At 32.2% G+C, this 10095-nt stretch overlaps 1 long non-coding RNA gene across 1 annotated transcript in view; it reads left to right on the top strand.

Moving 5' to 3' along the window:
- Window positions 1–5777, top strand: part of LOC136796210 (uncharacterized) — a 24339-nt gene extending 18562 nt beyond the window's left edge. Inside the window, exons 2-3 of the long non-coding RNA XR_010843904.1 lie at window positions 778–816; window positions 4317–5777. This is a non-coding gene — a long non-coding RNA (uncharacterized lncRNA). The remainder of the gene's footprint in view (window positions 1–777; window positions 817–4316) is intronic.
- The last annotated feature ends 4318 nt before the right edge of the window (window positions 5778–10095 follow it).

The raw sequence follows: 10095 nt of genomic DNA, 5'->3' as shown, positions 1-10095 counted from the left end.
CTAGTCCGTCCGCTTCATCTCGGCAACCAAGATTGTAACCTATTCTTAACGGCTATGATAGTCCGTCCGCTTCATTTCGTCAACTAAGATTGTACCTTTCCTTAACGGCTACACTAGTTCGTCCGTTTCATCTCGGCAACTAAGATTGTAACCTTTCCTTAACGGCTATACTACTCCGTCCGCTTTATCTCGGCAACTAAGATTGTAACCTGTTCTTAATGGCTATACTAGTCCGTTCGCTTCATCTTGGCAACTAAGATTGTAACCTTTCACACCTTGTAACTAGTGTAGCCCTTAAGCTACACTAGTCCGTCCGCTTCACCTCGGCAATTAGTAAGCTGTCTCCTCTCTAAAAAGTTCTAGTTCGTCTGCTTCATCTGGGCAACTAGTATAGCTGATCCGGTCTCAATGATTTAAATAGTTTTTAATTGGCATTTGTATCGTTATAAAAATATTTTTGTTTTAGCATTATCATGTCATGTATTAAGTTCATTTATTATATAATTCAAGTTATTGTAGGATTTAATTATTATTATTTTCTTGGGTTAGTTAAATGCTCAGGTACAATTCTTGGGTTAGATATATTTAACTCATTTTATACAAATAAGCTTCGTGTTCCTCGGCCTCAATCCATCCTTCTCCTTTAAACTGCTCTTATCATTTACATGTTTGATTTCTAATTCGTTATCTATCTCTTTGAAGCTTTCCAATGACTACTATGTATATGTTAATATTCTATATATTTTTGTAAAATTAACGTTATTGTTTTTGTTTCAGGTGAGTTCCCATACCAGTATTAACTGAGCATGATTGCAGGTAACATACTTAAAAAAAAAACTTTCAATTTGCTTAGACCACATCTTCGTAGCTTGTATAGTAGCTATATCTTCGTAGCTTCTTAGCTATATAGTGCCTAGCTTCGTAGCTGTTATAGTAGCTAGTTTCTCAGCTACATAGAATATAGCTACGTATTGTGTATGGGTTTCCATGAACGTCAATTTAATAGATTTTTGTACGTTATACATTAATACTTAGTAGTGTAGCTAACTAACTGGATTGGCTTTACCGACCGAAGTGGAAGGAGCTGTCCTCCTATCTGCGTATTAAGAACTACATTTAGTTTAATTAATGAAAGTTTAATACTAATTATAATTTTCATTAAGGCATAAAATTATACTGTCAACAGATATTATATTATACAGTCTACAGGCATTACATTATACAGCCTACAGGCATAACATTATACAGTCTACAGGCATAACATTATATAGTCTACAGGCATAAAATTATACTGTCAACAGATATTATATTATACAGTCTACAGGCATTGCATTATACAGCCTACAGGTATAACATTATACAGTCTACAGGCATAACATTATACAGTCTACAGGGATAACATTATACAGTCTACAGGCATAACATTATACTGTCAACAGATATTATATTATATAATCTACAGGCATTACATTATACAGCCTACAGGCATAACATTACACAATCTACAGGCATAACATTATACTGTCTACAGGTATTATATTATACTGTCAACAGATATTATATTATACACTCTACAGATATTATATTATATAGTCTACAGGCATTACATTATACAGCCTACAGGCATAACATTACACAGTCTACAGCCATAACATTATACTGTCTACAGGTATTATATTATACTGTCAACAGATATTATATTATACAGTCTACATGCATTACATTATACAGTCTACAGGCATGACATTCCACAGTCTACAGGCATAACATTATATAGTCTACAGGCATAACATTAAATCCAAAACAAAACTACATCACTCTTGTATCAGTTTGTTGCCCCTCTAGGGACAAGCTTACATTCTCCATATTTTCTGAGCGTCATTACCCATACCAATTTATTTCTTTCGCACAGATTTTTCATCATGCAACAGGGGCTAGCGCTATCTTTAATGAGATTAATCCTAGCCAATGTATCTCAGAGATCAATACTTCCACTACTATTGTACATAACATACACATGCGGCATTCCATGGACATAAAGATATTCAATAAAACCTGTATCGTCATATGTGCTACAAATTTATAGAATAGCTAACCAGCCTCACGTCAAACTATTACAATATTTACAGTCTAAAACACAGGAACTTATCACCAAAGTAAATATCATTACTTTGCATTCTGACTTGAAGTGATCTAATAGTCAATGAATACATACGACTTAACTACAAACGTTCTTATGAAAAATTATTGTGACATCCAAACTCACTTATAGTACAAATGGCCACGACTCTCATGCCCGAAAATGCAAGTAGTAGACTACTTAGACAATCTGCTGATTGTCAATATTTGACATGTGCGGATATAAATAAAAAGAGAGAAAAAACTTTATTAAAAAACATTTATTGCCGACATTTCGACCCACAATATAGATCTTCATCAGGGCTAACGTGATGAGTGGACATGTAACGGCCCAGGACCTGAGGACCGGAGAGACCAGAGAACTAAATAATTTTTTTAAAGGGAGCGATCGCCTAATGGTAATTGGGTTAGCACTAAATTCATCTACATAGGGCCTCCAAGGCAACTTAGGTACCGGAATGTTGTTATCAAAGCAACAAAGTCTTATGGTTAGCACTAAATTCATCTTATGGTTAGCACTAAATTCATCTCCATAGGGCCTCTAAGACAACTTAGGTAGCGGAATGTTGTTATCAAAGCAACAAAGTTTTATGGTTAGCATTAAATTCATCTACATAGGGACGCTAAGGCAACTTAGGTACCGGAATGTTGCTATCAAAGCAACAAACTCTTTTGAGGATATTTCATCGACTCGAGCCAAAATGCAGATCTTGAAAAAAAAAAATGGATTTGTAAAACAAACGGAAAGTTTTCAGAAAAAAATATGACTATAGTTGTGCTATGATAGTCATGGTAGTTATGATAGTTGTGCAATGCTAGTCTTGATAGTTGTGCTGTAATAACAAATCATTATAGTTACAAGCAGCTATCAATATTGTATATTTTAGATCATTTTTAATTAATAAACAAAATTAATCTATGAGAGGCCTCACTATCATAACTATAATAACTATATAAGAAACTATAAGTTTGTAAAAAAGGACGTTGGCGCTCTTTCAAAACCGTATATCATATTTTCCCTTTGTTCGATCATTATAAAGAAATATATCGATTAGTAAAAGCTGATATACATGTTTCCCATATATGTTTACGCAATGATGACCTCACACAATGGTTTGGGATTCCCATTGCATCTGTTCATATCGTCATCTATCCTACCATCCTTAGTAACTTTCTTGTTAATAGTTCTTCATCGTTGAGAAATTATTATATATTGTCGGAGTTATGTGACGTTATCTCTATTCCTCTGTTAGCTTATGTCTTACGGCAAAATAACTGATCATTTTTGGGACGCTTTGTTTAATTGTTTCCGCGTCTGTTGATATCGACTGATTATTGAAAACTTAAGAGGTTTATCGATAAGAATACTATATGTTAAGAGTCAAAACCAGTTTGACAGGAAAGCCAATTTGATGTTTAGTAGTTTACTATGTATCGGAATATATAAACGGATATAGGGATTGCCCTGGATGTTAGGAGGCTACTCCAATACTGGGACATAGCCCCTCGTGGTAGTGCAGTACTGGGGTGGGCTCCAAATGGTTGGCTAAAGGAATTAAATTTAGTTTGGTTCTTCACAGTTCGCCTTTATGTTATATTTGTACTGCTCCAGTTAATCAAACCCTGATATAAAGAATTTCAAATATTTAATTAAAAGGTGTCCATTTAGTTACCAAGTAACAAGCATGTGGTACAAACCTTGGAAAGGTGTCCGTTTAGTTACTAAGTAACAAGCATGTGGTACAAACCTTGGAAAGGTGTCCGTTTAGTTACTAAGTAACAAGCATGTGGTACAAACCTTGGAAAGGTGTCCGTTTAGTTACTATGTAACAAGCATGTGGTACAAACCTTGGAAAGGTGTCCGTTTAGTTACTAAGTAACAAGCATGTGGTACAAACCTTGGAAAAGGAAAAGGTTCCTTGGTCATCTTTTGAACGGGTGATCCAATATTTAGTTATGTCTTTTAAATAGGATAAAAATAGGAGCTAAGTTGTTATCATTTGATTGAGTTCGTAGCTTCTGATGATATGTCCATCTTCGTTAACAATCTTAATTTCTGTTCTTTATAATTGTTCCAAGGCACAGATAACCTTCAGACGAAGTTTACCAATTTTCCGAAATAAACTATTAAGTTAGCTTAGGGTGTTGTATCCTCTGATATAGATCTGATCTGCTAGGAAGTGGCGGGGGCCGGCGTCCTCGACGAAAAGTGCCAAGGTCCCAAGAGCCGGCCAGTGGAGCCGCGGCTCTGGGGCTGGTCAGTGATCTGAGTGAAGGATGGTGCTCGGTCGGAGGAGAAGGATTATCCCCAGGTAGTAACTCTTTGCTAATAAAGGCTTAGGGTGTATATAGTAATATACAATAATTAGCTAGCTATCATTCTAACTCCTCATTCATTACATTTATCATAACCTATATCAGCAAGTCTCAGTGTCAATTAAGAAAACTTAATGATTTCTAATAATGCATTAAATATTATAAGGAGGGAGGGGAAAGGGAGATAGAGATAGAGACATTTTTATTTTGTCTTAGTGTTATTGCCTGTTATGATAAACAAAAAAATGTATGAACTTTTTTGCAATACATTCAGGGTAGTTGTTTGTACCTGATATTAAATACAAATGCACTCCAAGTTTTAGTTTCGGAAAACTAAAATGAAAAATTTCAAATACATGTTTTGATATCACTTAACCATTTTCGTGAAGATAGTTTTGGTTTTTTAAGGTGTCTTTAACCTTGAGAGTAACCATTGAACATTATATGCTCAAAGGAGAACTTCGCAAAGAATACAGTTAAACCAAATGATAGAGCTATAAAATTAATTCCTTTTATTTTTTATTGAGTTATAAAAAATTGCAAAGATTTCGTTATACAAAATGTATAGATTTAATTATATGAGTTTTGACAAATTTAAATAAATACGATAAACTTGTCATCAACAGCGCTGCATAAGGAATTCGCTAAATTAAACTTTATATAATAGGTGGATATATCATTTTTTCGACATTCATTGCTGTTAGAATATACAAATTGACCTAGAATATACAATTCAAATTACAATACAAATTTCAAAATTGTTTCGGTTTTCGTGGACAATGGATAATTAAATTTTTATTATTTCTCATGATTGTTCTATATTTTATTAAAGACCAGCTTGTCTATAAAGTACAAGAAACCTAAGAAATTGAACAAAATGCTGTGAATTGACATACGATATTTCGACTAATTTCGAGATTTCATTCTTATCGTATTACACTTAAAAAATACCAGTCAATAACTATTCAACATTAGTATAGGTCAAAGATGAGTGAGATTAAAATAATTTCACTTTAAGTTGTCAAACTCTTTGTTTGTAATTTTAGTGTTAACTGATTATTTACTTAAAATTATAGAACAGCATATTTTTTACGCTAAGGGATGAATATGAGGACAATTCAATAAAATACAGTTGATTGTTTAGAAGAAGTTATTATTTAAACCATTCTCCCATAAAGTGTTAAACGCTGTCCGAACGGTTCAGCCAATATCGCAATCAAAAGGTATATCTCGATAACTCGTCAAAACTTCCATATCATTATAATTCGATTAATCAACTTGATTATTAGAAAAATTAACTTTTAAAGATGAATCCTGGTTTGGACCAGTTGGAGTTCTCTTTAAGCAAATCATTGATCTTAGGCTTAGAGTATCATTTAATTGACTGAACAAGATGGAGAAAATGATAAATATTGACTGAACAAGATGGAGAAAATGATAAATAACAAGTTGAAGGGATTTCTTCTTCTCGTCCGTTTTCCTAACATTTTCCTGGAATCTGCTTTTCGAGGCTCGGTAACCTTTCACCTCAGTTGCAGGCTAAACCTAATACCTTATTGTTTCTGAAACCCGCCGTAACTATTCAGTCGTGTGTTACTTTTACATCTGCGAAGGCATCTGTGAATCCGACGCGTATCTTCATTGATTGCCATTAGTTGAACCGTATCTTAATTGATTGCCATTAGTTGAACCGTATCTTCATTGATTGCCCTTAGTTGAACCGTATCTTCATTGATTGCCCTTAGTTGAACCGTATCTTCATTGATTGCCCTTAGTTGAACCGTATCTTCATTGATTGCCATTAGTTGAACCGTATCTTCATTGATTGCCATTAGTTGAACCCTATCTTCATTGATAGATCAAATATTAGCACTCTTCAGAGTTGGGTAAAAAGTATTCGATTGAAACGAGAAACGAATACATTTTTATTCCAATAAAAATACGATTTAACAATTCGAATACTTTTGTTTTCGAATATTTGAAATATTATTTTAATGGAATAAAAAATTAGTAGAATACAAAATTATTCGAACAAAAAATTAGCTTATTTTTTACCATTTTTGATTTCTAATGCATGGGGTTCCCATTTCACATTTTCAGAGTAGAAAACGAAAATGCTGTTGATTTGAAAATCGCATATTGATTTATTTAAACTTTTCTGATTTTTAACATATTAGGGTCTATTTTTATGTTTTGGTAAATGTAAAATATGAAAATGCTATCTGTTTTAAGATCGCGTATCGATTTATTTCAACTTTTCTGATTTCTGATATATATGGGTCCATTTTTGTGTTCTAGGATATGCAGAATATGAAAATGCTATTCGATTTTACGATCACATGTTTGCACATTGATTTATTTTAAGTTTTCTAAATTTTGACACATTACAGCCCATCTATATGTTTTGGGATATGCAAAATTTGTAAAAGTTATCGATTTTAAGATCGCGTATCGATTTATTTTAACTATACCACGTATAAGATACAGAAAATATACAAAAGGCTCAATCTATGTAAAATGACCCTAGTATAAATAGGAACTCTAAGAAAAGTTGTAATAAATCGACGCGGCATTTTATAAGTAATAGCTTTACCATTTTTTGCATCTGTTAAAACATATAATGGGACCATAGTATGTTGAAATCTGAAAAGGTAAAATTAATCAATACACGATCTTAAAATCGAATGCATTTTCATATTTTGCATAGCCCAAAACATGAAAAGGGACCATAGTACGTTGGAATCTGAAAAAGTAACATTAACCGATCCACGAGCTTAAAATCGATGACATTTTCATATAAATGGGCCAAACATATAAATGGGCCTTAACATTTTAGTAATCAGAAAAGTTAAAATAAATTTATAATTTATATATTTATATTAGAAACATATAAGAGGACTCTAATATATAAGAAATGACAAAATAAATCGATACACAATCAACGATACAAAATCGTAAGCATTTTCATATTCTGCATATCCCAAAACATAAAAATGGACCCTTATATGTCAGAGATAACAACTACAGTAAATATAGAAAATAAAAAAGAAAGTATAAACAGAATAACATAAAATGAATAATTTTACAAAATAGAATTAATAAAATGAAGTGATGAGAGAAGCGGGAAATAAAATGTATACATAGGTAATTGAAAGAGTGGGTAAAATAAACAATTAAGGAAATGAAGTTATATAATGCAAAGAAGTATGAACATATTAGTTATTAATAGTTTAAAAATTGAAATATGTAAAGAAAAAGAAAATTGAGAGGAAGAAAATATATGTAACAATAATAATTGATAAGGAGACAAAATATAAGTAAAGTATACCATAAGAAATGAATAGATACATTTTTTTTGAAAACACCAATAATAATATAGTAAACATAACTTATAACGTAGGTAAGGAAAATGGAGAAAAGAAGGAGTGGTAAAATAACGAAAGGGGAAAGAAAAAAAAAGAATAAAACGAACCTGTTAGCTTGAAAATCAAACGCCTAATGGATACTGCGCCAATAACGGACAAACTCTGAATTAAAAAAGCCGTTACAAGAATGACTAAGGGTTTTTAAGAGGAAACGTTACGAAAGGATAAAAAATAAACAATAAAAAGTAGAAAATATTTAGAGGAAGAAAGTGTGTGAGAGGGTGACGACAAATGGTTTTTGGATGAGTTAAAAATATATACCAACGAACGAATTACCGAATAACTAAGTACCGGAAGATGACAAAGTATCATGGGTATTTAACAACAGTTAAAAAGAGGAAACGTATGTAAGAGGGGGACGACAAATGTGTAAGAAAAAGTTTAACAAGTGAAATAATACGTTAAAAAGTGGGCGGAAAAAATAAAAAAAATTTTTAAAATTAAAATGTGAAAATTACTTTTTTAATCAATTAACTATTTGTGAATATGTTAATGATAAGTTGTTCTAGTTGGCTTTTAAATTGACGGAAGAAGGTTCTAATTGGATATAGAGGGTTTCAGAGATGAGCCTTTTGTCATGGTTATGATACAAGTATACACGTTTTGTCGAAGTCGAAGGAATGATTTAAAGAAAGAGAATGTTCCGAAAGTTTAGCGGCAGAATGATTATGTGAGAAAATAAAATATTTGTGTTGTTTGACACGGCCTTTTAAGAGATTTTTGGTTTCGCCTATGTAAGCAGAATTACAATTAAGGGTGGAGCAAGGGATGCGGTATACAATATGTGATCGGTGTAGAGGAGGGATAGGGTCTTTTAGTTTAGTGTAAATATTAGATAGTGTGCTGTGAGGTCTGAAGGCAATACGAAGGTTAGGTTTAGCAGAACGTAAGAGTTTTTAAATGTTGTCGGAAAGAGAGGGGATATATGGTAGTGATCTGTATAAGGGGTAGAAAGGGATTGTAAAGAATTAGGTGAAGTGAGACGATTTTGGTAGTTGTGTAAAAGTTTATGAATGATATGAAGAGGGAAGTTATTAGCTAAGAGTATTTGTTGATGCGGTGTGTGTTTTTTAATGGAATTGGGAATCAGAAAGGGAAAGGCCACGGTGAATAAGGTTTTTGGCTACGTTAAAATTCTTTGATAATTGGTAAGGATGTTGGGAGTGGTAATTTAGAAGTCTGCCTGAGTAGGTAGGTTTGATGTACCAGTCATTGGATATGGTGTTGTCTGGGTTTCTTATGACGAGGAGGTCAAGGAAAGGAATGTTTATGCATTGCAATAAAATATCAAATGGTCAATTTATGGTTGCATAATGCAAAACCACTCCATATTTCTTAGGAAACACAATGCTTTCACTTTTGGATGCGTTCTTACATGTATAGGCTGGAGTAGGACTGTTTTTGCATTCAAACGATATTTATTTCTTCAAAGGTGGAGCTAAAAATAAAAAAACAAAAATACATTTAGGATCGAGATTGTAAATGATATTTGGCAAAAAATGTTAGCCTCAAATGTTTTTGCTCATGCTGCTTATTTTCGTTGAGTTACGAGAGTTAGTACTCTTGAAATTGATTTCTTTCTTTGATCTAACAAAATATATAATTGAACTTTTTCAAGCGCGTGCTTAGGAGTTAAAATCTTTCTTCTTTTTGGAAAATTGCTGATTTTCCGTGTGTAACAATAAATGGAATATTTAATTATTAATTAAATAAACAATTTAAATAAATAAAATAAAAATAGTACATAATATTACTATTTGAGTTTAATTTGACCGCACCCGGACCATATTCCATTTATTCTTAATCATTAAATGTATAAAATGATTCCCTGATGAGTATGAAATATTCTTTATGAAAAGTTTCTTTCATTAATATTAATTTTTTTATATAATGAATTATGTTACAAAACTTCTTTTTCCTGATGCTAATTCTTATGGTAATTATCTTGAGAAAATTAATCCTTTTATTTGAATAATTTAATAATATTTGTTTAGTGGGGCGAAACGTTGGCCCAATAAAAATAGTATAATCATTTACTATTTGAGTTTTTCTGACCGCACCCGGACCATATTCCATTCATTAATATTTGCTTATAATTTTTTTTATTAAATTTGGAATGGTTTCCTTAGGAAATGGAACCTTTGCGATGGTTTCCTGTTAACAGACTACAGCAAATGCTCTCTTTTTTTTTCTCTTTGAGATTTGTTTTTCATTT

The sequence above is a fragment of the Halyomorpha halys genome, unplaced genomic scaffold (genome assembly GCF_000696795.3).
Source record: "Halyomorpha halys isolate HHAL.00 unplaced genomic scaffold, Hhal_1.1 Scaffold229.1, whole genome shotgun sequence".
NCBI lineage: Eukaryota > Metazoa > Arthropoda > Insecta > Hemiptera > Pentatomidae > Halyomorpha > Halyomorpha halys.
This window is presented reverse-complemented; position numbering and strand designations above follow the sequence as displayed.